The following is a 26,115-nucleotide window of genomic DNA, read 5'->3' as shown; positions in this document are numbered from 1 at the left end:
GGGATATATTTTTGAGGTAGAGCTGAAAGGACTTACTCTCATTGGATTGGACATGGGAGTGTGTAGAAAACAGAAAAATCAAAGATGCCAAAAGTTAGCTTGAGCAACTAGGTGGCTGCAGGTACCATTTGCTGACCTGGTAAAGGTATCAGAAGGGGAATAAATTAAGAGTTGTGCTGTGACACATTAAGTTCAAGAAGCCTATTTAATATCTAATAAAGATACTGAGAAGAGAGTTGTGTATGTAAGTCTGGAGCTTAGGAGAGAAATCCAGGGCGAAGATGTAAATCCGGGAGTCACTACAGAAAGCCATGGGCTGGATGATGTCAGCAAGGGAGCAAAAAAAGCTGAAAAGGAAAAGAACCAGGAGAGAGAGGACAAGAGCCGTCCAGGAGAAAGAGCAGCAAAGGTGACTGAGGTCAGAGTTAAGACGTGACAAGTGGGATACACAAAGGCCTACAAAAGAAAGAAGAAAGCCTCAAGAAGTAGGGAATGATGCATTCGGACAAATGCTCCTGAAAGGTGGGAGGTGATCTCTACGTCTTTTATTTAACTTTCTCTAAAACTCTGTAGGGTAGATACCCTTATTATGCTCATTTTACAGATAAGAAAACAGTTCAAAGATGTAAGTGACTTATCCGAAGACAGACTAAAATAAGTAGGAGAACCAACGTTTTGAAGCCTAGTAGCTTCCCCAAAGAGTGTTCTGCAGCACGTTAACAGGTGAGGCTGCAAAGTGGTTCCGGTCGCGTTAGCATGGAAAATGCGAAGTCAAATCCAAAGTCAGGTTTCTCTGCTCTAGGGCTAGAAGCCTCTACTACACAAGCATGAAGTGTAATTTCTTAAAAGGGACAGGCAAGATATTACATTTCCAAATATACAAGGAACCATTTTTCGCTTTCTTGTTTGGAAGAGCAATTCGCCAAGCAGGTGCTCCCTTGAACACTGTATGGGAATCACTGCTACAAGGCAACATGATCACGTCCTGAAAATGTGTTTGAACAAAGTCCAAAGTGCTTCCACAGACATTATGTCACTTGTACTCAAAGGAGAAAGGGTTGACATGAGCATTCCATTTTACAGATAATGGAGGCAAAGCTCATGAGGTTAAGTGGTTTGTTCTGTACCACAATCCTGCAGCAATTAAGCCAGATAAATCAGCACCGGTCTGTGTGCCCAGGGGCAAGAGAAATCAGGTCAGACCAAGAAGGAATTAAGCAAGAGGCCTAAATGAGACTCCTTCTCATCTCTGCCTCTCTTCTCACAACATACCCTCTGCATTTGCTTTCTGCAGGAATTAACCAGAGTGGGAGCGGTTTATGCAGAAAATAGAGGGAAAAGAGGGAATTGCAGGTGGACTCAGTCATAGGATTAGGAAGAGGCTTCAACCTTCTTTGGCATGTGGTCTGAGAAGGGTCTTTGCAGGGGGGCGGGGCAAATCTGTGGGGAGGGTCTGGATAGGAAGAAAGGAAGTGGCATTGGGAACTGTGGAAGGGCTAACCGAAAGGGACAGAGCTGCTTTAAAGATTCCCAAAGCTAAGGGAATTAAAAGCACCTCACAAAGAAATCAGTCTCAGCTTGAGTTGTCTTGGTTCAGCAGATGGAGAACTCAAGGCAAATTAGCTGGACATTTCTCATATATTAACACCAATGCCCACACCTCTACCCAGTCTCCCTAAATTCTGCCACAGTGTAATGTATGAAAGGGTCTCATGGGCTGCTGCTGCCTCCTGAACGCCAACATCCTAGAGAGGGGCCTTCAGCAAAGAGAGTTAGGTGAGGCATCATAGGTCCAAATTGTAAAGAGAAGAACCCCCCCCCCCCCGCCCCCCGCCAACTACCAAGAGCAGAAGAAGCTTGAGCACATGGACTCTGGAGTTGAATAGTCACAGGTTCAGGAGCCCTGCATGGTCACTTATAGGTGTGTGACCCAGGGAGTTTATTGAACCTCTTCTGATCCTAGCCTTCATCATCTATGAAAGAGAGATCATAATAGCATCTATTCCACAGGATTACTGCAAGGATTTTAAATGACAATGAACAAAAAGCAAATTTTGTCTCAAGACACTCTAAGATCTCATCTGGGATACTTCTTAAAATGTAAATTTTGAGGTCTTATTACAGACTCACTGAAACAGACTCTGAAGGATATTCTTATGTAGAGGAAAGTCTAAGAAAGGCTGACTGATATGACATTTAGTCTGTGCTTGACGAAAATGCAGTAAGTTAGCAGCTATCATTCTGTTTATTACTATTATAATTTATAATATGCAAATATAAGACCTCTTCTCCAGGCTTAACAGCCCAGTGGTCAAAATTAGAATTTATCAGAAATCCAAATCAATAGGTATTTACTCACCCTCAGAAGCCTGAACAGAACCCTGATCACTGGAAAAATTAAATTAAAAGCAGTGACTAAATAGAACAGCCTATGTAAATGCACAGTAATCTGCAAATGTTCCCAGGAAAATAAGTAGTCACAGTTTTTCTTTTCTTTCTCTTTTCTTCTTCTCCTTCTTCTTTTTTTTTTTTTTTAAGGAGTATGAAGCAAACTTTCAAAGCTGTGATAAGCAATAATACGATGTATATACTCCCTGTGGACTGGCATCTAGCCTGGGAAGGTGTACTGTGAGCAGGGAGACCCTCACGATGGGTATCATGACTTCTGGTAAAAGTCAACTGGGAGGCAATTCTCAAAGGCCTCTGGGCTAAATTTACAGGAAAATCCTTCAAGAGTTTTTCCATACATTGAATCCCACAGTACCTGTGTCTGTCTGTCCCCTCCACCACCTTTACATCTGCCATCCTTCTGAAAGATGTCCAGATACAATATTTGCAAAAACGAGTCTTCCTCTGCTTGTCACACAGAGCAGAAGAATGCGAAAAAAGAAGGTCACCAAAAAAACTTCATGGTAATCAAATGCTATGTATCCTGAAAAAGAATCCCTTGCCATTTAGATTTTGAGAAAATAAAAAATAGCAAAGAAACTTTTTTGGAACATTACATTTAAAATCTCACTACGATTTCCATAAAGTTTCATTATATTCAACAAGGATTACCATTCTGTGTTCTGGTAGCTAAAAAAAAAAATATTCTTTCTGCTTCCTCTCATTGATATCAAAATATCATACTGAGTTTATATTTACCTAGGGCTCTCCTATTTGATTATACAGCTAGGAAGTGCTTAATGTGACTGGGTACCTTTCAGGAAAGATTAAGAAAAATAGCTTGGGGAGCACAACATCTCTAAGATTTGGTTTTCCAAATTATTAAAAACTGCAGATCTCTGTAAGTACAACTACACAAAGCAGCTCACTGCATCCCTACCTTGTTCCTTAGAGTCTTTTAATTGCCCATTCACCACATTGTTGATGTACTTTGGGGTAAACGCAACACAGAACTACTTTGCGTTCTCTGCAAACGGCTCTACAAAGACCATAAATGTCACCAACAAATTGGTGAGCACTAGTTCAAACCTTTGCATTTCTCATTTCTCGAGACATCTGTGTCCCTAAGGATAACAATCCAGGCTTAAAAGAAATCTTGGGAAAAGGAGCCAAGAGCTTTTCCTGCTGAGGCTAGTGGGAGGAGGCCAATGGGGAAGTGGGCTCGATAAAACTGTCTCAAAAATAATTTCCATCTTAAAAAGCTCATGAAGGGAATGGGAGAGTTACTTCAGTTTTTTAAATGGAAGCCTGAAAATAACAAATAAAAGGCTTGTTGATGGAGAACCTTGAAAGACTGAGACTGAGGGTATCACTGCAAAAAGATTGCCTAGTAACAGAGCTTTCTTGTATTACACCCAAAGCTGTGTACCATCTGAGGCTGATTCAGGAAAATACTCAAATCTCCTGGTAATTTCCTGCAGACAGGACGTTTAATCATCTCCAAGCCTCCACCGCAAAAGAAAAAAAAAAAAAAACTAAACCAAATGATTCACACTCTTAAAACGAATCTGCCTTCAGAACAAGAACGGTTTTCTGCTCTTGAAAAGCAGCCACGATTTGTTATTCTAACAAAGTGTTCCTTTCCTCCAAACAGAAATAAAAGTTGCTCAAGGAGGGCTTGTACTGATTTCTGTTCTGCATTTCTTAAAACTTCCATCCAGTCAACAGTTTCTCCTGGCAGGTTCTCAGAAATCCAGGGGGAGCTGGGTAGTCAGTGACTAAGAACACAAGATCATTTTTATAAGCCTCCCTCCCCCTTACTTTGGCCCCATGGGAAGATGTTTTATTGTAGAAGGAACAGAATTAGCTGCACATATAAATTCTTCACTGCTGGGCTCACTTGACACCTTTATCTGAATTGCCCAATGGCTAGGAAGATTTGGCAATTGACGATTTGAACAGGAAAGGCCCAAGTCCTCCCCAAGTGGTATTTGTTCTGTCTGTACTTGAGGGCCATGTCCATCTCCCTAATCACTCAACTAGTTGCACAGATAAAAACATGTTTGCAGAAAGCAGGGCACCCAAAGTACACAAATGATTCACACCACCTAAACAAGTGTAAATAAAGGCAACTAAAAGCCAAAATAATTTAATATGGGTGGAAATAGAATCTGGCAATCCATGCATCAGACTTTGCTCCAATTTTGGAAGGCACTTCTTCTGGCTGCCTCATCTTTAAAAAAAAAAAACAAAAAACAAAAAACAAAAAAAACAGAAACAAACAAAAAAACCTCTGACCCTCTTTGCATTAGGCTCTCAGCTTCTAGCTTAGGTACACACAAGTGAACAGATTGGGGAAAGAGAGGGAGGAAGCTGAAACTGCATCTTTTAAATACCTCCTCCCAACCCCTATGGATTATTTTGGTATTAAAATTTCCCAGCATACAGCTGCCCAGACACCCCAGATTTACATGATCTCAGTCTTCACCAAGTCCTGACTCTCCCAGCAGCTGAGCCAGTACATTTGGAAACCTGGGAACGCAAGGTTCCGATGAACTACCCCCACCCCCAACAGCCTTCTCATCCTACCGACTCCCTTAAATAGAGCTAGGAAGGGTAGGAGAGGGGAGGTCTCTCCTCCACCTCCACTCCCACTTCGGAGAGAATAAACCGTCAAATCCAGAGTTGCTTAATTACAGAAATCCACTGAGGAGAAAAGAAATGCATTTGGAAAGATCTAGGGAGATAAACAATAAGGAGCGTGGGAAGAAGTAAATAATTTTTTTACGTAGACCCTCCTGAAGGCATTAAAATATTTTTGATAGTGTAAGGGTAATAATAAGTAGGTGATTAGAAACACATTTTATTTAAACTTTGAGGGAAATGAATTGAAAAATAAAGGCTGTTTAGAAAGCAAGCTCTGGGAAGTTTCAATGTTTCCCTGAAGAAGTCTTATTACAATAACAACAGTATCCCCTCCTCTTGAGTATATCATTATTACTATTACTGGTTAATAAAGTAGATGCGCAAAAGCTGGCAAACACTCAGACCAAAATGATCCTAGGTCTAGTTCTTCTCCCCAGAGCTCACAATTTCCTAGTCTCTGTGGCCAAGTTGCATCTCTCCTAAAGGCCTCCTTTTCCCTGGGAAGGTCGTGAAAACTAGGAGCAAATGCGCCCCAGGGCCGCTCTCCGTGCACCCCGGCCATGGGGGCCACTTACCCGGCTCAGCCTTGCATTGCTCGCAGCTGTGGCGCCTCTGCCGTCAGGGAACTTAGAGGGAGCCGGGAAGGGACAGGAGGTGCGGCAGCGGCTAAGAAGCCCAGCGGGGTGTCTGCCGCCAACTGCCCGAAGCCAGAGGGGGCCCTGCAGGGGCTCCGCGCAAGGGAGGTAACATTCCCGGGCGGTGGCAGCTGCTCCCTGCACAGCCCCGATCCAGAAAAATCTCAGGTCCTGGAGGGAGAAGCTCTCCAGACTGCTTCTCGGCTGCTTAAAGGGACGCCTCCCCACCTACCGCTCCGCTTATTGGTGAAAATTCAGAGCCACAAGCCAATCCTAGGCCTGTTCCCAAAATGAGATTTCAATCAAGGGAGCTACTGCTTTAAAATTAGAAAGGGCTGATGCGGGTGGGGGACGGGTGCTGTTTAGCCATCTTTCGAAAGTAGAAGGACACAGGCTCTCTCTGGCCCTTGCACACAGGGGTCCTGAGAGCCAGCAGTGGCTGAAGAGCAAGATGATACTGTGCAGAGCACATGAGGAAGACAGGGGAGGTGCTGGACCCTTGGCCTTCATCCCTCCCTTCCATCTCCACACCACTCACTCATCCTTCAAGCCTCATCCAATACATCACACATGTTGGAGACTCTCTGTTCCTGGGAAGAGCCCCCAAGTTATGTGCTTCTAAATCTCCCCATTATTCCTCCCTTCCAGATATTCATCATACTTTTGCTTTTTGCATTATCTGTCTCTCCCTTTACACTGTAAATTCCATCAGAGCAGGGATGTTTTCGTCAATCATCACACTGTACCATTTTCAGCATGGATTGTGGACTCTCAGTAAACATTTGTTGAATGAATGAACGAATGAACGAATGAACAAAAAATGAACAATGAAATACGTCCTATGTTGCCGGTGACAATACCAATTTTAATTAAAAGGCAGTATTCAAGAGGACAGGTGTTGATTTCAGACAAGACTGTTCAGATATGGCCTCCTCTTACTAGTTATATAACCTATGCCTCAGTTTCCCTGTCTGTAGAGTATGATTGTGAAATCTCCCATCTCACAGGGTTGTTGTAAAGATTGCATTAGCTCATGTCTGGACTAGAGGAGGTCCTTAGTCAATAGCTATAGACTGCTGAACAGTCAATAGCTGTTGTTATTATTGAAATCTATATTTGCTAGAGGTTGAGACTGGTCTAAGTGCTAGTTTCGCTTTTTAGTGAGCACATAGTCATTTACGAAATAGCTATGAATTAAGTGTCAATTCAGTGCCAGGCTCCATGCAAGGGACTGAGGTCACCAATGAAGGATAAATTCCTTGATCACAAGAAATTCACAGTGGGAGGGAGAGTGTGTGTTAGTTGGGATTTTCCAGAGAAACAGAGCCAAAAGAATATATATAGACACTTGTTATAGGACATGGTTTTGGAGGTGGAGAAGTTCCATGGTCTGTAGTCTATAAACTGGATAACCGAGAAAGCTAGTGGTAAAATTGAGTCCAAGTGCAAAGGCCTGAGAATTGGTGGCAAATGATGTAAATACAAGTCTCAGTCCCAAAGCCTGAGAACCAGGAGTGCCAGTGTCCAGAGCAGGAAAATATGGATGCCTCGGCACAAGCAGAGAGAGCAAACTGACCCATTCTCTGCCTTCTTGTCCTACTCAGGCCCTCCACAAATTGGATAATGCCCACACAGGTTGGTGATTTTCTTTAGGAAATCTGATTCAAATGCTAATCTCTTTCAAAGACATCCTCTAGAAAATAGTGTTTACTAGCCCTCTGAGCATCCCTTAGACTAGTCGAGTTGACACATAAAATTAATCATTTCAGGGCTAGGGAGAAGAGAGAGAGACAAATAAAGAGAATTATGTTAAATGATGCTCAAGCAAAGACATATGTACAGGAATGTATGTTGCAGGATAGTTTATAATTTCAAAATAACTGAAAACAATGATCCAATAAAATAGGTAAAATGGTTAAATAAATAATGGTACATCCATTTCAAGGCATACCATACAGTCATGAAAAAAGAAAGAGGCAGACTTAAGTGCACTAATAAACAATGAACTTTAAAATACATTGCTAAGTACAGTGCTGAAGGTAAAATATATCCATGCTTACACAAATAAATATTCATGTATTATGTAGATATATGTATGCTATATATCTATAAAATGCTTCTAGAACTATGCCTAAGAAAATGATAAAGGTTATTATATCTGGCAAGGTGGTTTGAGAACTAGGCAGGTCTAAGATAGGAAGGAAACTAATATTTCATCATATATCTTTAAGTATTATTTGGATATTTTACCATGAGTTTGTAATAAACTAGTTCTGGCAAGATGGCAAATGATGACAGACTGAAAACTCCAATCCTTCAAACACCTAGATATGAAAGATAAATTATAAAAAAAAAAAATCTTTTAAGTGCTTAGCTGACTCACCATAAAGAAAGGAAAATTCCTGAGTGGTAGAAATAAAGAAGTAACTGAAAACAAGAATGGTAAACATGCAAACTCATGCTGTGGCTATGAGGTAGAAGTGGTAAGGTGGTTGGTAGCAGGGGAAAAGTTTGTTTGTCTTGGTTTCCTAGGGGATAGGGTTTTAATTCCCATGTAGGAGAGACGACAAGGCCTTGGGATGAAGACAAGCGGGAAGTTGTTGAGACCTTCTCAGAAAGCCAGGAATACTCACTGAGGGTTGCACCTCCAGTGAACAAATAGATTAGAAAAAATGTCAGCCATCCCCACATAACTTGTCTGTCTCTACCTGAGTTCTGAGTGGGAGGGAAAAGTTTAGCTGAGAAAGAGAAACTCTAGGCTTATGCCTTCCTTGAGAGTGGAGTACTAATAGCAATAGTCAGAATCGGGAAGCTCTACCTGAAAAATTAATATAGAAATTGGTCTAATGCTTTTCATGATATGCCAAGAAGCAAGTGAAATATTATCCTGAAGATCAAGTCCCATAACAAGGGCTACAGCTGGGCATGCAAAGCATGAGCTCCCAATAATATATTAATAATGCCCAGGAAGCTGACAAGTCACAAGTCAACAAATATGAGGATCTGAGGGCTCAAGAGTTAGAGGTCATAAAACAACATTCTGAAAAAGAACATGAAATAAAGTTTAAAATGATTAAAAACATTAAAGCTAGAATCAAAATCCTAAAAAAGAATGGCATGATACCTATCTCTCCCTATAGATTCATTAAAATTAAAAACTCAATGGATAAGTTAAACCAAAGGTTACTGCTGAAGGGAGAAATATGGATCTCAGAACATTACAGAAAATAAAGCGCAAAGGGATAAAGAGTTGAAAAATAAGAAAAGTATTAATAGAGATGTAAGATGGAATGTGAAGGCCCAACACATGTCTATCAGAAGTCCCATTAGAAATGAGTAGAGAAATTGAGGAGCAGGGTAATGGCTGAGAATTTTCTAGAATTTATAAAGCTCACAAATCCGCATTCAAAAAGTACAAGGCATCTCAAGGAGGATAAATAAACATAAGAACATCTGCATGTATTAATTATTCACAAACATACAGTTAATACAAAAGTAGAATGAGGAAAAATGAAATAGTTTAATAAAACAATGACAAAGGTAAGTAGAAGGCACTTAGTGACATAGGAGAAAGGCAATTCTCCATTCTACATTTAGAGCTGCACTATATTTCTCTAAATCTTTCATCCCCAAATACAGTGAATTCTGAACTATACAGTAGGTTCTTGAAGGCCTAGCTTTATATTATACATGGTGCTTGTTTACCAAGGCAAAATGGCAGAGCTCTCCCAGGAAAAGTTTATTCATTGAGCCATTTAAAAAAAAAAAAAAAAGGGCAGGAAAATTAAAGAAAAAAAAAAATCCCTCTTCCAGAATCTTACTCTGGTGGTGAAGGCAGCAGATAAACAGCCTGTCATAGTATGGACAGTGTCATAATAAGGAAGTATAAATTGCAATGAAAACACAGAGGAAGAACATCTCAACTATCCTTGAAGGAGAGGTGGTACTACAGGGAAGGCTTCCGGAAGAGGCAATATCTGCACTGAGAGAGCTGGTACCTTTAGGGTTAGGCCCAACTTTACATCTCAGTACTGCCACTTATTATCTCGTGACTTTGGCCAAGTTATGCAACTTCTCTAAGCTTCATTCAGCTCATCTGTAAAATGGAATTCATATCACTAGTCTTAAGGTTGTTTTGAGGTTTAGGGATTATATATATACACACACACATACATACACACACACATACACACACACTTAAATATATATTAATTATATTATATATATTATAGTATATATAAAACATTAAGTAGAATGCTTGGCCTACAAACTAAATAAGTGACTACTGTTATTATTAAATGAAGTACAGTGCTTTGGTGGAAAAAAATGCCTTCTGTTTTAGAAGGTGATTTTCTTCTAAAAGCTGAAGAAGACAAAGGCTTCAGCCTGCTTTCATGCAACTACCTTGAGGAATACTCAGTATCCACCCTAAAAAAGACACATTATCATGCTATCAAAATATAAAGAGTTATCTGGTTCTTTCCATAAAGGAACTTAAAATATAGTTCCCAAAAAATAACTAAGGAAGGCTGCATAGGTTAAGTGTTGAATATGTGATTATCTTCAGTGTTAAATCCCAAAACTGTAACAAAATTCCTCTCTGTATCATTATACCTTCAGCTTTCCAACCACAAATCAAGAGTCAAGCAGAGGAAGGAATAGATGGACCCTCCTCAGTATTACTCAACAAGTTTGTGAATGAGACAATGGATGGAGAAGAAATCTGTAAAGTCCAACCAATGATTCCAAGTTGCTGGGCTCTTCCAATGCTTGAGGACAAGAACACAAAGCAATCTAGCCAATCTGCAGGAATGGCCTGAATTAAAGTAAATGAAATTCAATAATGGCAAGGGTTGTGCTTGCCCTCTGAAAGAAGCACTGAACTGTGCAGCTCAGAGAAGAAAAAATTGGCCAAGAACATGCCTTCCACTCATTCCTTCATGTACCATGTAACAAACATTTATCTAATGTCTACTATGAAAAAGGATTTGCCTTATAGGCTGGACAAACATGAAAAAAACATGACTAAATCACGATGCCTGCCTTAAAGCAGCATAAAATTTAGTGATTTAAAATTCTTTTCACTTGAAACTACCCATGCCCTCCAATGTTCTTCCTTCTACTATACAATGGTGATTTAACCTATATAAGCCATATTAAGTTTGCACTACAGATTAAACACTATCATGTTTCAGAATGGCAAATAGATTTCATCTCTTAGGCTAACATTGATTAGTAGTGGCTTCTTGGAATGATGACTTGACAAAAAGTCTGAGGCTACATTATGGCAGTAAAGCATGCTGTGATTGATTAGTGATGTCTGTCATGTGGATGGATAAGGAGTGACAGACAGGTCTACTGCTGTAAATTTGACATCTCCCATCTAGTCCAACCTCTTCATTCCACAGATAAGAAAACAGAACAGATCTTTTTTTCTTTCTGTGGCATTTCCAATTCAGCAACTCCAACAGGGCAACCAAGGAGAACCTCTATATCTGAAATGTTGCTGAGAGAGAAAAAAATCTATAGCTCAGAATATTTCTGATGAGCTTTTAAGATATGCACACAAATCCTTCAGCAGCCTTTGTATTCTACAGCAAACGGGCTAAATAGAGAAAGCTGCAGACTTTGATCTCCCATTTAGCTATACCCTAGACACACAGAAGATTATATTAAACATATATAATTTAAGTATGCTTGAGGATTTACAATGCATTAGGTGACAGAAATGTCTATAAAGTGAATATATTTCAGAAATATAAAATGAATAAATTCAGAGAACAGCAATTAACATGTTACTTAAGAAAGGACAAAGATTTTTTACCATTTTGTTCTATTAAACGGCATAAATATCATCAGCCAAAGAAAGCAAAAGAAAAGCCCTTATTTATTTTCATACAGATACTTTATATCCTGGGGACTCTGTAACATTAACTAAGGCGATAGGGTCTGTCCCCGTTAAGCATTTCCACACCCAGTCTATCAGTGTTCACAACCATCGCCCAGCCAATCTGGGCTCATTTGCTGCTGCAGGACAGAATGGTATAAATGGACAACAGATAAGCAGGAAGCCCAACCTCAAACTGATTCAGATACAAAGAACAAAATGTAGCATTTGACTAATATGCCAGCTCTTCTGTCATGCCAACTGGAAAGTAAATTTTACGGAAAACCAACTCCTTGAGAAATAGGTCTAATTAATTCGGTTACATAAATTCCAAAGAAATATTAGGGAGAAGGGATGGGGGAGAGAGAGAAAAAGGAAAAGAGAATATGAAAAATGAGAATGAGGAGAAGGACAAGGAGGGTGAGGAGGGACGAAGGGAGGAAATAGGATGTTCTGGTGACCACCAGGTTTACATTGAGGTCCCAAAATGTTCTGAGTTAAGATGACAAGAAGCCTATTTATATTTTAATCAAATATACTGTTGATAGGTTTGGGTTACAAAAATTAAAAAATGACCCACCACAAACAACTCCTTAATATATAAATTGGTTGGATTACTTTTTTCCTCTATCACACACTTATGTGTAAACCACCTTCCAGATTTCTACCAAATATGCTTTCAGCAAATACCATGTTCATGATTTGTCATACTGAATATGCCTTGTATTATTGATATTGTTATTTACAATGAATAAACAAACTGTGGAACATTCACACAATGGAATATTACCCAGCAATTAAAAGAAACAAATATATGTAATGATATGGATGAATCTCAAATATATTATACTAAGTGAAAGAAACCAGGCTGGAAAGGCTACGTGTTGTTTAATTCCATTACACGACATTCCAGAAATGCAAAATTATAGAAACAACAGGCAGGTCAGTAGTTGCCAAGGGCAGAGATGGAAAGTGGGATTGAGTAGCATGAAAAAAATTTGGAAGGTGATAGAACTAGTCTTTATCTTTTTGGGGGAGTGGTTACATGACTGAATGCATTTATAAAAACTCATGAAGCTGTAAACCTAAGAGTGAATTTTGCTGTATGAAAATATAAAAAGCAAAAAACAATAACATAAAAAAAAAACCCACAGAAATTAAAACCAACGGTAGTACTTGGGCTTTTCTAATTCCTGTCTTAAATACTTTCCTATTGTCTTGTTTCTGTAAAGATGTTTAATAAATTATTTAACAAATCATTACTTAGGTAGGAATCATGGCCTACCAGAGGCTATGACCATAAAGTTGTCCTTTCTTGAGGAGATAATCAAGTTTTAGAGAAGTGGCAACTCTATCTAGCCCCCAAATGAGATCTTCTCCTTGATGTACTTAAGAAGTTTAGAAGACTGAAAAGATAATTTTTTAAAACTGTGTATAACTCCATGTTGGTTAATGAACTGACTCTGTATCACCCAAAACCATTTCACATTTTTGAAGCAGTGCTGTGGACCAGAAGGTTCATGAGGGAAGGGACTGCATCTGTCTTCTTCTTCACAGCCATCCTCAGTACCTAACATAGCAAGTGCTTGATACGTAGTCCTAAAATGAGTGAAATAAACCTTGTCTCACATTCTACCCTTCCAGGGGAGAAAATCCCTGAGGCAGCTCCGTTCATCACCAGACAGCTGGATCCTGGATTAAGTTCTTCCTTACAGGGAGCTAGCAGCCAACACGCCACCAATATGGATCACAGCCAACCCTTCTGCTCAACAGCCTTCAAAAACTCGAGTCTTGTCTTCCTTCAACCCACTTTTATTAACCATTCCTCATGAGACATGGTTTCAATCCTTTTTACATGTCAGTCACTCACAATGAACAAGAAATTATTGTTGGTACTGTGAAGTGAGATATGATCATGTAAGAAAACATCCATGCTTTTTAAAGAAACATGTTTAGGAACATGATGTCTGAGATTAGATTTAAAATACTTAAGAAGAAAAAAATAGAAACGAAGAGAGAGAAGGAAGGTGAGAAGAAAGGAAGAAGGGAAGGAAAGAGAAAATTTAAGGAAAAAGAAAAAGATAAAACACATGTGACAAAATTTTGATAATTGTTCAATCTCTTAAATAGAGATTATTGGACTATTTTTTCTACTTTTGAGTATGTTTGAAAATGTTCCTAATAATGAACAACTTTTAAGTATGATTTGACCAGAGCAGAGTTTATGCCCTTCTTGTTCCTGACATAGTAATTTTAATATTATATTAATTCAATTAAAAAACTGGTTAACTTTAGGGTTTTTTTCTTTTCCTCCATACATCTTTCACTAGACTATCCCTGCTTTATACCTGGGAAATTGAGTTTTTGGCTCCAAGTACAATTCTGTTCATTTCTTTAATTTTTAAATGCAGCCTATTATCTATCTCTGCACAGAAATTGGGGATCCTCAATCTGCTTCCTTATGCCATGTAGCATCTAGTCTATTAGTTTCCAAATGCCAGACTAGGTCTACATAAGAACCACTTGAAATTTTGTCAATTCTGCCTATTCTTGTACCTCAACCATGGAAATTCAAACTCATTATGTTTGGGATGGGGCTCAGAAATTGTATTTTTAAAGCTTTCTTAAAATCAAACTAATATATTCATTGTTTCTCCATTATATCATCAAGTAAGTTTTTAAAAAATGACGAATGATACCTAAAGATTGGTTAGAATCTCTTAATTACATTTGGGGGAGGGAGGAAAGAAATGAAAATACTTAAATTACCTCAGATTGGCTAGTCCCAAGTTGAAAAGGTAAATTTTGCAGTGTGTGGGGGAAACCGATGACTCTCAAACTCTTAAGAGCATTTCTAGACAAGGAAATTTAGATGAATATGAGATGTAGGTATCAGCATTTTACTTTTCTGGGCTTAAATCTTGGCATCTCTTTTCTTGGTAGTTAGGGAGATAATTTTTGGTCCTATGATTTCAGGCATATTACTTTGGAGGGGTATGCCACATCCAGCCATGCTGAGCTGTCTCCACTGGTTTTCTTGGGAAGTTCGCTCATCAGGCATTTGCAAAACAGAAAGCATTATGTAATTTTCTCCTGTTCTGTCTTTACATGAACTCTTTGATCCTTGCAACAGCCCCTGAAGTAGGGACTATGACAATCTTCATATTTCAGAGGAGGAAACTGAGGCACAAAAATATTAAGTAACCTGCCTCTACTAACACAGCTTATAAGCTGCAGGGATGGAAATCAAACCCAGGCACTCCTGCTTCCAGATCCCTGAGATCCACCCCCTCACAAGTACTGATCACTCTGGCCAATATGTAGATCAACTGCTGGATGCTAGTATGACAGACATTCAGAAGAAAGGCAGACAGGAAACTGTAAACTGATCATAATTTACTTCTAGGAACTTTTCATACACTCATGTTTATCCATCTACCGGTCCACCTTATACTTACTATATATGAGGCATTATGGTAATAAGCTTTGGGGACACATATGAAAATGACAGTAAACACTCAAGAGAAACTCACAGCCTGGTGGGAGAGACAAAACTATGTTAAACACGCATACATAAAACAAAGCACTGAGTGATGTAGCTTAGGTATGACGAGTGCTTGGGAACAGTGGAGTAAGTAAACTGGTTTCCAGCTACTTAAAAAAAACCTATTTGTAATACAAAGATTTCACCATCAAATTTCTTTCCAGGATGGATTGTAGAATTAGAGCTCCTGAGACCTGAATTTATCCTCCACCCTATGTGTAGTTTCTTTTCATTTTTGTCATTATCAGCAGGTCAATTAATGTGACTCTGATAACTATAATACCCAGGGTTGATTATGTCTTAAAATTATCCATGCTAAAGAACAAATAATTATGGAAAAAACTGGATGCCTGACCTTGTAATCAATGGATTCAAAGCTTTCCTGGGTGGCATAAAAATCATCAGGCTGTAAAAAGCCAACCTTCACTCTGGCCTCATTTAACTCTTCTAATGAGTTGTGGCAATAAAACCAAAAAGAGAACCATAAATTAGCAAGCCAAGGAAGGATTCGCATTTGGTAAATGTATACTATGAGGGATGGAATATAAGTGTTTCTGGAAAATTATTACTCACAGCAACTAACTCTCTAGATGAGGGTGGTGCATGTTTTCCAGCTATGTTACCACCCAAGTCCAGCTTCCACAGCAAATACTATTAAATAATCACAGAACTCCTTCCAGCTGGGCCTGGAACAGACTCAGACTCTTTCTCAACACAACTCTGATGGAATGAAAGTCCCAACCAAATGGTCCCGATAGGCCTGCAAGAGAAAATCAATTTGTTTCCTGTTAAATTAAATATACTGATAGTTCCCATTCTTTGCCTACACTCTCCAGCCATTCTTGTATTTGGCTGATATGTATGTATGTATGTATGATAAATGTTATGTATACATAAAAAAAGTACTGAGATGTAGCTTAGGTACACACACACACACACACACACACACATACAGGAAAGGAAAAAAGAAAAAAATGACAAAGAACCACATCTACTCAGCTCTATCCCATCGGCTATTTCCAGAAATCATCAGGTCCTCAAGAGTCATTCTTTGGGTGGTAGAAATTCTAAATATTTTGCCATTCAAACTTTAGAGCAAAGAGATGAGGCATCTTCTCCGTTTTCTATGAAGTCTCTTCTTTCTCTGTCCTTCCTTTTAGTGAGGTTCTTCAAGATTCTGTCCTGGGCTCTCTTCTTTTACCTCCACCAAGAGCGGGATGATAACCCTCTCCTCCTTCTCCAGTGGCATCACCCTCTGTCAGCAGACTGATTCACTCAGTACTAGGTACTGTTCTAGGTGCTGGGGACGTGGCAGTGAACAAAACAGGCACATTCTTTGCCCTTATGGAGCTTATCTTCTATTGTGGTGGAGAAAGACAATAAGTAAATAAGATAATAAGTACTAAGGGTCACAATAAAGTCAAAAGAGGAAAAAGGACGAGGAGGGTGCAGAGGTGCTAGTTTAAAGTGCCGATGAACTCAGATCTCCTTTCCAGCCCAGAGATCTCTCCTAGGATCCAGACTCATGTGTCTAACTACCTTCTCAGCATCTCCAACTGGTAGTCCCACAGGCACAAAATCACCTTGTCCACCATAGATACACCACTCTCTTTCTTCTTCCTCAGCAGAACCATCTACTCAGACTCCTAAGTCAGACCTTAACTTCCACTCTCTCTACACCCCAAAAGCTTCTAAATGCCCCTCAGCTCTGTTCATTTCTCTATTTCTGCCACCATGCCCTAATCCAGGGATTGTTCTCTTTCTCCTGAGCTGCTGCATCAATCTTACTCACTGCCAGAAATCATCCTTCCCCTTCCCTCCCATCCCAATCCCATGTTATATATCATGGCTAAATGATCCATCTGATCATATCGACCCCTGCTCAAAATTCTTTATAGCTCCCTAGTGCGTTCAGGTAAAGGAATGGACTCACAGAGACCTGACTTACAATACCAGCATGATTAAAACTGTCCCCCAACTCTAGCTAAACTGATCTCTTTGCAGGTCCTCTGGTTTCTTGCTCTTACTATGCCTGCTACCTAAAACACAGTTCAGTCCTTTCCCTGAGTAATGCCTATTCATCCTCTAAGTCAAATTTTGGACACCTGGGAATCTTTCCTTGAAGTTGGAAGGCCTTCTCGGGTACCCTCTCTGATCAACACAGCAATCAGCATTCTGTTTGGCACACAAAGGCACATGATCAATATTTTTTGAATAAATAAATGTCAAATATACAAATGTACAAAGTATGGAGAAATTTGTGCAACTGTAACCAATTTCTTTTAGGTCTCGGATATCCTGATTCATGTGTCCTCTGGGGGCAGGAATTCCCATGCTTGGGCAAGTCATTTATTCTTGAAGTCTCAGTTTCCTCATTTATCAAAAGGGAATATTAATTCCTACTTTGGGGAGGTGTCATGATGAGAAACTACAATAGTGGCTCCACAAATGGTAGCTCTAATTATTTAAAAAAAGAAAGAAAAAATCTGCCTGCAAATCAGGCAGAGAACAGAAATCCTTTCAGAGACAGGTGTCATTTCTCAGAGGGGAGAATGAAGAGAATGAGGAAAAATGCCTCTTCTTTATCAAATGTCCTCTTTTCCTTTGAAGATTTCCCTAGCACTTTGGACTTGCTATTCTGTTTTTATTCTGAGTTCATTTAGCTTTAAGCTCACAGTCTTTATTTTAATACACGCTGCATTTTAACAAGTAGGTCAAAGCCATTTTATACTTGCAATATGATTACCATAGTAATCACTGTATTTTATAACCTGCAAAATGCCTCCAGGGAAGCCAATAGGGACAGCTACAGTTTGTAACAAAAATAATAATTTCAGCCCTGCAGAATAAGCACCTCTTAAAAACTCTCTTGTTGCAAGTACTAATTTTTGAGGCTCTCACAATATTTGAAAATGGCAAATGCTAATGACTAACTGAAGACATACTCAAGAATTTTACTGGAATATGTCTTTATTTTCAGTAGCTTTATGTTTGGATAGTTAATATTAATAATAGTAAGAGCAACAGCAAATAGTTATATAGTGCTTGAAGCAGATTGTCTGCAAAAATTATCTGAAAAATTTCCCTGTTTATACCCATGTTCTTGAGTAGTCACCTCCATATGGACTCTGGGCTTGGCTTTTTTACTTGCTTTGACCAATGCAATATTAGCACACATGAGAGAAGAAGAGGCTTGAAAAGCAATTGTGCATTTGGGCTTTGTCTTCTTGCTGCTGTTGAAACCCTATGACTACAACCATGTGAATAAGCCCTACTGCTATAATCTCAGCTGCCATCATACTAAACAGGTAAGCAAAGCCTTGGACTAGGCAGCCCCAGCCTAAGTGGCCCAGACTGGAAGAACTGCTGAGCCAATCCGAATCATAAGAAGTAATAAAAGATTGTTGTTCTAAGCTACAAAGTTTTGGATTTTTTTTTTTTTTTTATGTAGCATAAGCTAACTGATATCCTGTTTACATGTGTCAGACATTCTTCAAAATGTTTTACAGAAATCAACTCATTTACTCCCTACAACAACCCTCTGGGGGACAGTACTATTATGTATCTCACAGGTGAAGAATTAAACACACAGAGACCTGATATCTAGCCAAGGTCACACAGTCAGAAGGTGATTGGCCCAGAACTTGAAACTAGTCTATTTGGCCCCAGGGTATCTGCTTCTAAACTACACAATACTGGCCCACTCTTTATTTTTCTTCTACAGAAATATTTATTTTATATGACAGTTATAAAAAACATCATTTAATATGAACAATTATGTCAATGATCAAGATCACAAAATACTACTGCGCCCTAAGGAAATGCCATGGGAATATATTTTGGATCCTGAAAGCAGTAAATCAAAAAGTACCCCTGGCCATCTGTGCACCAAATTCCATTCAAAAATTCTGACTCATATAATGTAACCTTTTGAATTAATTTTTAAAATATAAAGTAAGTAATAAGCTTCAATAACATATTATTATTTAAAATTTTAGGTCATACACTTTCTCAATTCTTCATATATTTTGTTTTAGTCTCTTAAACCACAAAAGCAATACAAGCATTTAAAATATAAAGAATGTAAAGTAAAAGTGAGTCTCTCCCTCCCTTGCTCTCACCCTTTAATTTCACCTTGCTAATGTAACGAATTATTAATAATTTAATGTGCATATTTTATCCTTTTCCTTTAATTATGCAAACATAGTAAAGGCCTACCAAGTTACTATTCCTTAACATTGAAAAGAAAAATCAGTTGATTATAAGCTAAAGAGCATATTTTATAAAAGCCTCAACTCACTATAATCAAGTATCTATGACATTAACTTCGATACTCAAAGCAGCAATTATTCTTCCACTTTACACAATCAACAGAAAGCTTATTTGTATAACTCATACACAAGAGGCCAGTTTTCTAGGATTTTTGGTCTAAAGTAGAATTCTTATCTGAAAGGCACTACAATACCTTTTAGAATTGAAGTCACGTTCAGAATGGCCATGGCTCTAGTCTAGATGGCAGTCCAGGAGGTCTAAAACAAGTCATTAAAATCTCTCTCTTTCTCTCTCTCTCTCTCTCTCTCTCTCTCTCTCTCTCTCTCTCACACACACACACACACACACACACACACACACACACACATCAGGAAAAAAAAAAAAACAGCAAATACACAAATACAAAAATGAGAGGTCATCCCCCTGGTCCAAGGTAAGAGTATAGCAGAACAGAATAAATTCTCTTAAAAGGTAAAAATGTCAATATATATTGCAAGTTAATAAGAACAATGCAAACTCATTTTCTATCAGACAGAATTATAGCAAAGCAATTCACCTCTCATAAAGACCAAAAAAGTCTGATCGTTATTTTTTTAAAATCCAACTGAAAATATTTTTATTTGGATCAAAAGTTTTTGTCCCACTGCAAATGACCTTTGTATAGAATATATAAAAAGGGAACAGTAACATAGGACATGTTATTTTTGTATCTGCTTTGTCCCATTTTCCTTCTTCTTAGCAATATGCTGTTATAGAAAATATATGGACAAAGAATGAGATCAGATGGGGAAAGTTGATTCACTTCAGGTTTCATAAGGGCAACCTATTGAGACTGAGAAAGGAAGGTGCTCCTGACCCTTCTGTTAGGTTAAGATAAACATGAAGGCACTGTTCTATTATTCCCATAATGGAATAAACCCTAAACTTTAAAGGCCCTAAAGCCACATTAAAATTTAGAATAGTGCTAGTGATCAATTTATTAATACATATGTACATATGTAAATAATTTCAAATAGATAATTAAACCATGAGTCTGTAGTTTGGATGAGTGATTAAAAGATGATAATGAAAGGAGCATTAACTTAATGCAGGAAACACTACTGAGCTCTTTGCTTTTACCATTTCATCCATTCGAGACATTCCTTATTGAGCATCTACTATATACCAGGTGTGGGACAGGTCCTAGGAATGTGAGAGTAAAGGAGATGTACAGTGAGAGAGAAGACTCATTCCAAAGGAGTGGACAAGAATACTGCAAGTATAAAAAAGACTGTATAGTCGTTGAGTTTTTTTCCTTTTGAAAAGTCTAACAGTAGATAAGTCAACAAGTAACAAGAAGTCAAACAGTAAATTAACGAGGAATGTTTAATAATTAAAGTCATGTGATTTCACCAAATTTATTCATTAATTGAATACCCTTATGTGCCAAGCACTGTGACAAGTGCTGAAATATCAAAGGAGCAAGACATGGCCCCGGTCTCCATCGGGTCCATGTCAATAAGAAAATACGAATAAGGACATAATGGGACAGAGTCACATAGAAAGAATACCTGGTTGTAGGGAGGAGGTGTCCCCAGAGAAGGTATACCTAAGTTCATACCTCAAGAATGAGGTGTTCTTTGGACACTTAAAATATTTAATGTCTAACCAATGTTTCAACAGTTTCTTAAATTAAGCGAGGTGATTACCAAAATCAGAACCCCAACATAAGAATTCTGCAATTTTAATGTGCATCCAAGTCACCTGGGATCCTGTGCACATGCAGATTCTGACTCAGTAAGTTTGGGATGGAGCTGAGATCCTGTACTTCTAACCAGCAGCTCCCAGGTGAGGCTGTGGCTGCTGGTCTGGGGACCACACTTGGAGTAGCCAGGCCCTAGTAACATAACACGTCCCTGGCCAACAGATGTGTTATGTTTGGCTCATGTCGTGTTCTAAAAAGTCTCCATTAGTTAGCAACTTATAAAAATCAGATTTTATATGAAAAGCAGTATTTCCAGCTTCTTTGGAGAAGTTTATACCAGATATTGTAGACCTTAAATTTCCTTAAGACAGCAGCTGGCTGGAGGTTCTCCACAGTGACCTTCTCTCCTACAGGAGCACCCACTGCCACTGACTTAACTCTACCTGCCTTCCTCCCTGTTAGGTATTTAGCAGTTTGAAAGTGTTAATAACCCACTCAACCACCCAACATTCTTTCAGAAGCAACCTGCACACCTGGCAAGAATTGGTACCATTAATTTATAATAAGAAAGAACCAATAGCTTTTTATAGAAACAGCACAGATTTCTGTTGCCAAATTCATCTGGCTTGGCAAGTGCCTCAACTGCTCAAAGGTGGCATTTCAGTATACCCTATTACAGAGATAACAGGGCATTTATGGAAGGACGTGCATGGACAGTGAGATCAAATGGCCGCAAGGCATTAAATGCCAGTCTAGGGCACAGCCTAAGAAACTCTCAACTGGCTGAAGATCCTAAGAGTCCACTCTCATCCTTTAAGATGTCAGCACCTGAATGCATCTGGAAACACTTCCCAAAACTGGAGCCTTGGCCAGAAGTGGGGGCAGGACTCCACCTGGAGAGAATGTGTGTGTCAGCAAGTGTGAGTGGGTGCAAGCAGACAGGCCACACATCTTTTCATCATGGAATATTAATCCGCACACTGACACTTTGCTATTTTTACATTTGAACGATGTCTCTTCATTTGGATGAGATAGAAATGTTCCGTTTCATAGCTCAGGCTTCTACAACTGCCAAGGCCCTCATAAGACATTCCTTCTATCTACATATTAGCAGAGCAAAATGGACTGATAAAATTTTTAGTATCAATTGATGAAAAGTATATCAGAAATCATTTATTCTCCTGTACTTCTGATGCCTAGTATGTCTGTCATTTCCTATGATGAAGAAGATTATTACTATGGTAGGACTGGAATTAGCCTTGTGAAAAATAAAACCGGCAAAGTCTCCTCTGTTTGTGACTGTCACCATGTATCTTGCTCATCATTACTTTTCTTTACTAGGGTCATATCTATGAACGTTTCTTGGATTTGAATCTATGTTTACCTGTCACTGCTAAATCATTAGATCAAAACAGAATTTTCACAGTCACTGATGAATCAGGGATGGAGTAAAATCTTTAAAAAATCATTGACAAAAAAAAAGGCTTATAGCAACCTTAGGGCAAAAATGGAGCTTAGAGCACATGCATATTAATGTAAATACATGATCACACCGCAAACAGTCATTCTATTTTTGTGATAATAATGAGAAGGAACCAGGGGAACCCCTGTCTCCTTTACACACACACACACACACACACACACACACACACACACACACACGTTGGGGAATATTAAGATAACCCAGTTTTTCTGTTTGCTTATAGTATGGAAATTCCAATTTTTAAAGCTTTCCAGATAATTAACTTTGCCATAAATAACAAACACACAAGAAACTGCTCTAAAAACACATTAGCAAACATTGCAGGGCAGCCTAAGTTGAACGAAGTGGATCCTGGAAGTTCCTCTCCAATTATTACTAACAATTCTTAATCATATGGTCTATGAGTAAATGTCACTGTATTAAACACAATACAGTATTCGCTTATTAGATCTGGGACTAAATGACCATGTGATCATCTGTTCCATGTTGGGCTTCCCGTCTTGAATATAAAAGCACAAGATAACAATGTCCATATTTATCCATCACTGTAACACAAGATTCACACAATGCCTGGTACACAGCAGGCACTTGGATATTTATTGATTCATTGAATGAAGAGAGATTAAATGAGTGGATAAAACTGGACTAGGAAACAGTTACTGCATTTAAGGAAGTGAACTCAAAATGGGAACTCAGAAGAATATAGATTCCCTGTTACTACATTTAAGGAAGGCAGTGATACACTGACTGGAGTCACATCCTGACACTTAGCATTGGCGAGAGCTAGGGGCTAATATGATAGATCAGGTAGGATTTTAAGAGACTCTAGCTAATCAGGAAGACTTTCCTATTTTGAGATATAAGAATTGGTGTCAGGTCCTAATTATTACCATTGCTCTTTTCAAGTACCAAATGTGAACTTGGGAACCTGAATTTTGAACTCAAGTCAACATGAAGAAGACATTTTTCAAGATTCATTAAATCAACCATTTTCTTTTTCTGCCTGAAATTCAATAGTTTTTCAAAACTCCTAGAACTATGGAGTATTCAAATATTCTGAGTGGCAACGAGTATATCTAGAACCTTAATGAAAATCTTAAAGGATGATTTGCCTCACATGTTTCAACAACAATGGGACCCAAGTGAGAGCTCTGAAAGGGAGTGTGCAATTAAATAGCAAATCAAATGGAAGGTGGATGGATTCCTGAGAAAAGGAGAAAGTCATGTGTCTTGGTGTGTTATAAAAATTTACAACATATGCAAAAAATTGGATGGCTATCAACTCTGCATATATCTTCTGAAACAATCTTTCATTGCTCAAAATTATCAAATGTAGATAAATGTATTTCAAGAGAAGATAAGGAAATTGGCTCAACCACAGCAGTTAATCCTAACCATGAACAGGAAGGTAATGGTTTAATTTTTGATTTCTTTTAAGGGAGCAGAATCATATTTAATACCTATAACACCATCATCAATGGGTTTAACTTCTGGGGCCTCCAACCCTGAAATGGCTAAAAAAAAAAGTACTTTTGTCCTTAACTACAAAGTACATTCATCTTTAGTACAGAAGTCCTGAGATGCCTGGGTGTCACCTCCACACAAAATTCTGCTCACCTTCAGGGTGCTGACATTCGCCTTCCTCAGGTGAATAGACTGGGAAGATATGACCAGGGTACTCATTTACTGGAAAGCTTTAGCTCATAAAATTATATATTTATGAAGTAAACTTTTGTAACACAAAATAAAATAAACCTTACAGTGTATATCTTAAGTTCCAACCACTCCCAGAAAAGCCTGTTCTGGTGGAAACATCTAAATCAGGTAACCAATACAGCTATGTATTAAATGGCGAAAGCTGAAGCAATACTATCCTTTAAATAAATGTCTTTTAAATAAATTATGGAGATATAATCCAAGATCTACTCATATTTTCACATAATAAAATTCAGGCAAAAATTAATTATCTGGAGTCATTTCTCCCGTGCCAGTTAAGATAAGCTTCTTCTTATAAAAAAAAAAAAAAGTGGGAGGGGGGACTGTGGTAGACAGTCTTTAGAAACTGTAGCTATAATACTTTCTCCCTATAATTGGACTATCAAAATACACCATATAGATAATATTTAACTGTTCTGACTTCAGTACCAAAGGAGTTTGATGACCTGGGCCAATCCCATTAGTGGAATGACCTAAGAAGTTGTGACCACATGTCAGTCAAGATATTCAAAATTAAGCAGGTTTTCATTTGAATATCTAGAAAAGTTGTGGCCCCAAGAGATAGGAAGTTTTTGAAAAAATGCCATTTTCTTTCATAAGGATGAACTTATGACCTCCCTTCTAACTATAAAGTTAGCTGGCAAGATATTTACATTCCTTAAGAGACAGAGTAATTCAACATCCAAGCAGTGAGCTTGAAGCAGCTTAGATGTTGTAACCTCTAGCTTGCATCTAAGGGCCATGGGCTATCTAACCACCTACATTATTAATTTATGAAGTTCATTACATAGGAACAATAAACAGAACTCAAGGGCTTCCCAGCAGCATTAAAAATAAGAACCTAATCCACATCTCACCTGAAATTTCTGATCATCATGCAATGTCAAGATATTCCACCAAAACTGCTTAGGATGACAAATGTTTCCTTAGTGGGTAAACATCTTTTAACTCTGATAAGATTTATAATGAGGTACAAAATGTTTAAAAGAACCAAACTTATAACCTTTATATAGTTTGTAATGGGATCTGAGAATATTTGGTACTTTAATCATTTTAACATTTAAAAGAATTTGCCCTCTTTGATAAACAAATTGTTCTTATAATTTCAATTTAAAATGTTTAACTGAGTAATCGGTATAGATTTATAACTTTAAACTAAAATCTTATCACATTTACATACAGTTTTAGGATATATAAGTCAACTTAATGTTCACCATATTTGTAAGTTTAATTTGTGAGAATTATAGGAATTATTAAAAGGGAAGGGAAAGGGTGTTTTCCTTGAGGAATGAGAGGGTCATAAAAAGCAAAATATTCTGCATTTGTGAATGCATCTTAAAATGCAAATAATTATTTAAGTATGTAAAAGGGGATCAAAGATTTATAAACATGATCGAATAGTAAGATTTAAATAGTGAACTTGAAGAAAAATCAGGTTTTCAAATAATTGAACATTAAATTTTAAAACCGAAGTAATTTCTAAGTAATCTTTTCTTTGAATAAAAACTACCCTCCGGAGGTTCCAAAAATCTCACACAGACCTCTGCTGCTAATGTGACCTCTGAAAGGGTTCAGAATAAATCTCCCCAGAATGTGCCATATTGGCATGTGGATTGTTTTGAGCTAAAGACAATCAAGGTCCCAAAATACTCAGGAAGAACTTATAACCTCCCTTTTTACTACCTAAAAGACTAGATAGAGGGCCTAGGCCAGGAAGAAAACTATCACAAGAGTTAACTACACAGAATATGGGCTACATGGTGGGCTGAGGGGACCTAGGCAGGGTCTAGAGATCAAAGTCCTCTGTGTCCCATTGTCTCCACATGGCTTGGCAAACATTTATTTACCAAACATCTGCTC

The 26,115-nt window shown here is 38.3% G+C and overlaps 1 protein-coding gene across 4 annotated transcripts in view; it reads right to left on the bottom strand.

The window, feature by feature from the left end:
• PRICKLE2 (prickle planar cell polarity protein 2) overlaps nucleotides 1-26,115 on the bottom strand; it is a 319,733-nt gene that overhangs the window by 144,362 nt on the left and 149,256 nt on the right. The window contains exon 1 of one of the 4 annotated variants that reach the window (XM_016150191.2): nucleotides 5,610-5,852. The exons of the other annotated variants lie outside the window; for them this stretch is intronic. The gene's annotated coding sequence lies outside the window, so the exon portion shown is untranslated. Of the gene's footprint in view, nucleotides 1-5,609; nucleotides 5,853-26,115 lie in introns of those variants that run through there. 4 annotated transcript variants of the gene reach the window in all.

This window comes from Rousettus aegyptiacus, unplaced genomic scaffold (assembly GCF_014176215.1).
Source record: "Rousettus aegyptiacus isolate mRouAeg1 unplaced genomic scaffold, mRouAeg1.p scaffold_m13_p_4, whole genome shotgun sequence".
NCBI lineage: Eukaryota > Metazoa > Chordata > Mammalia > Chiroptera > Pteropodidae > Rousettus > Rousettus aegyptiacus.
The sequence above is the reverse complement of the archived record's forward strand: the minus strand, read 5'-3'. Positions and strand labels throughout refer to the sequence as shown.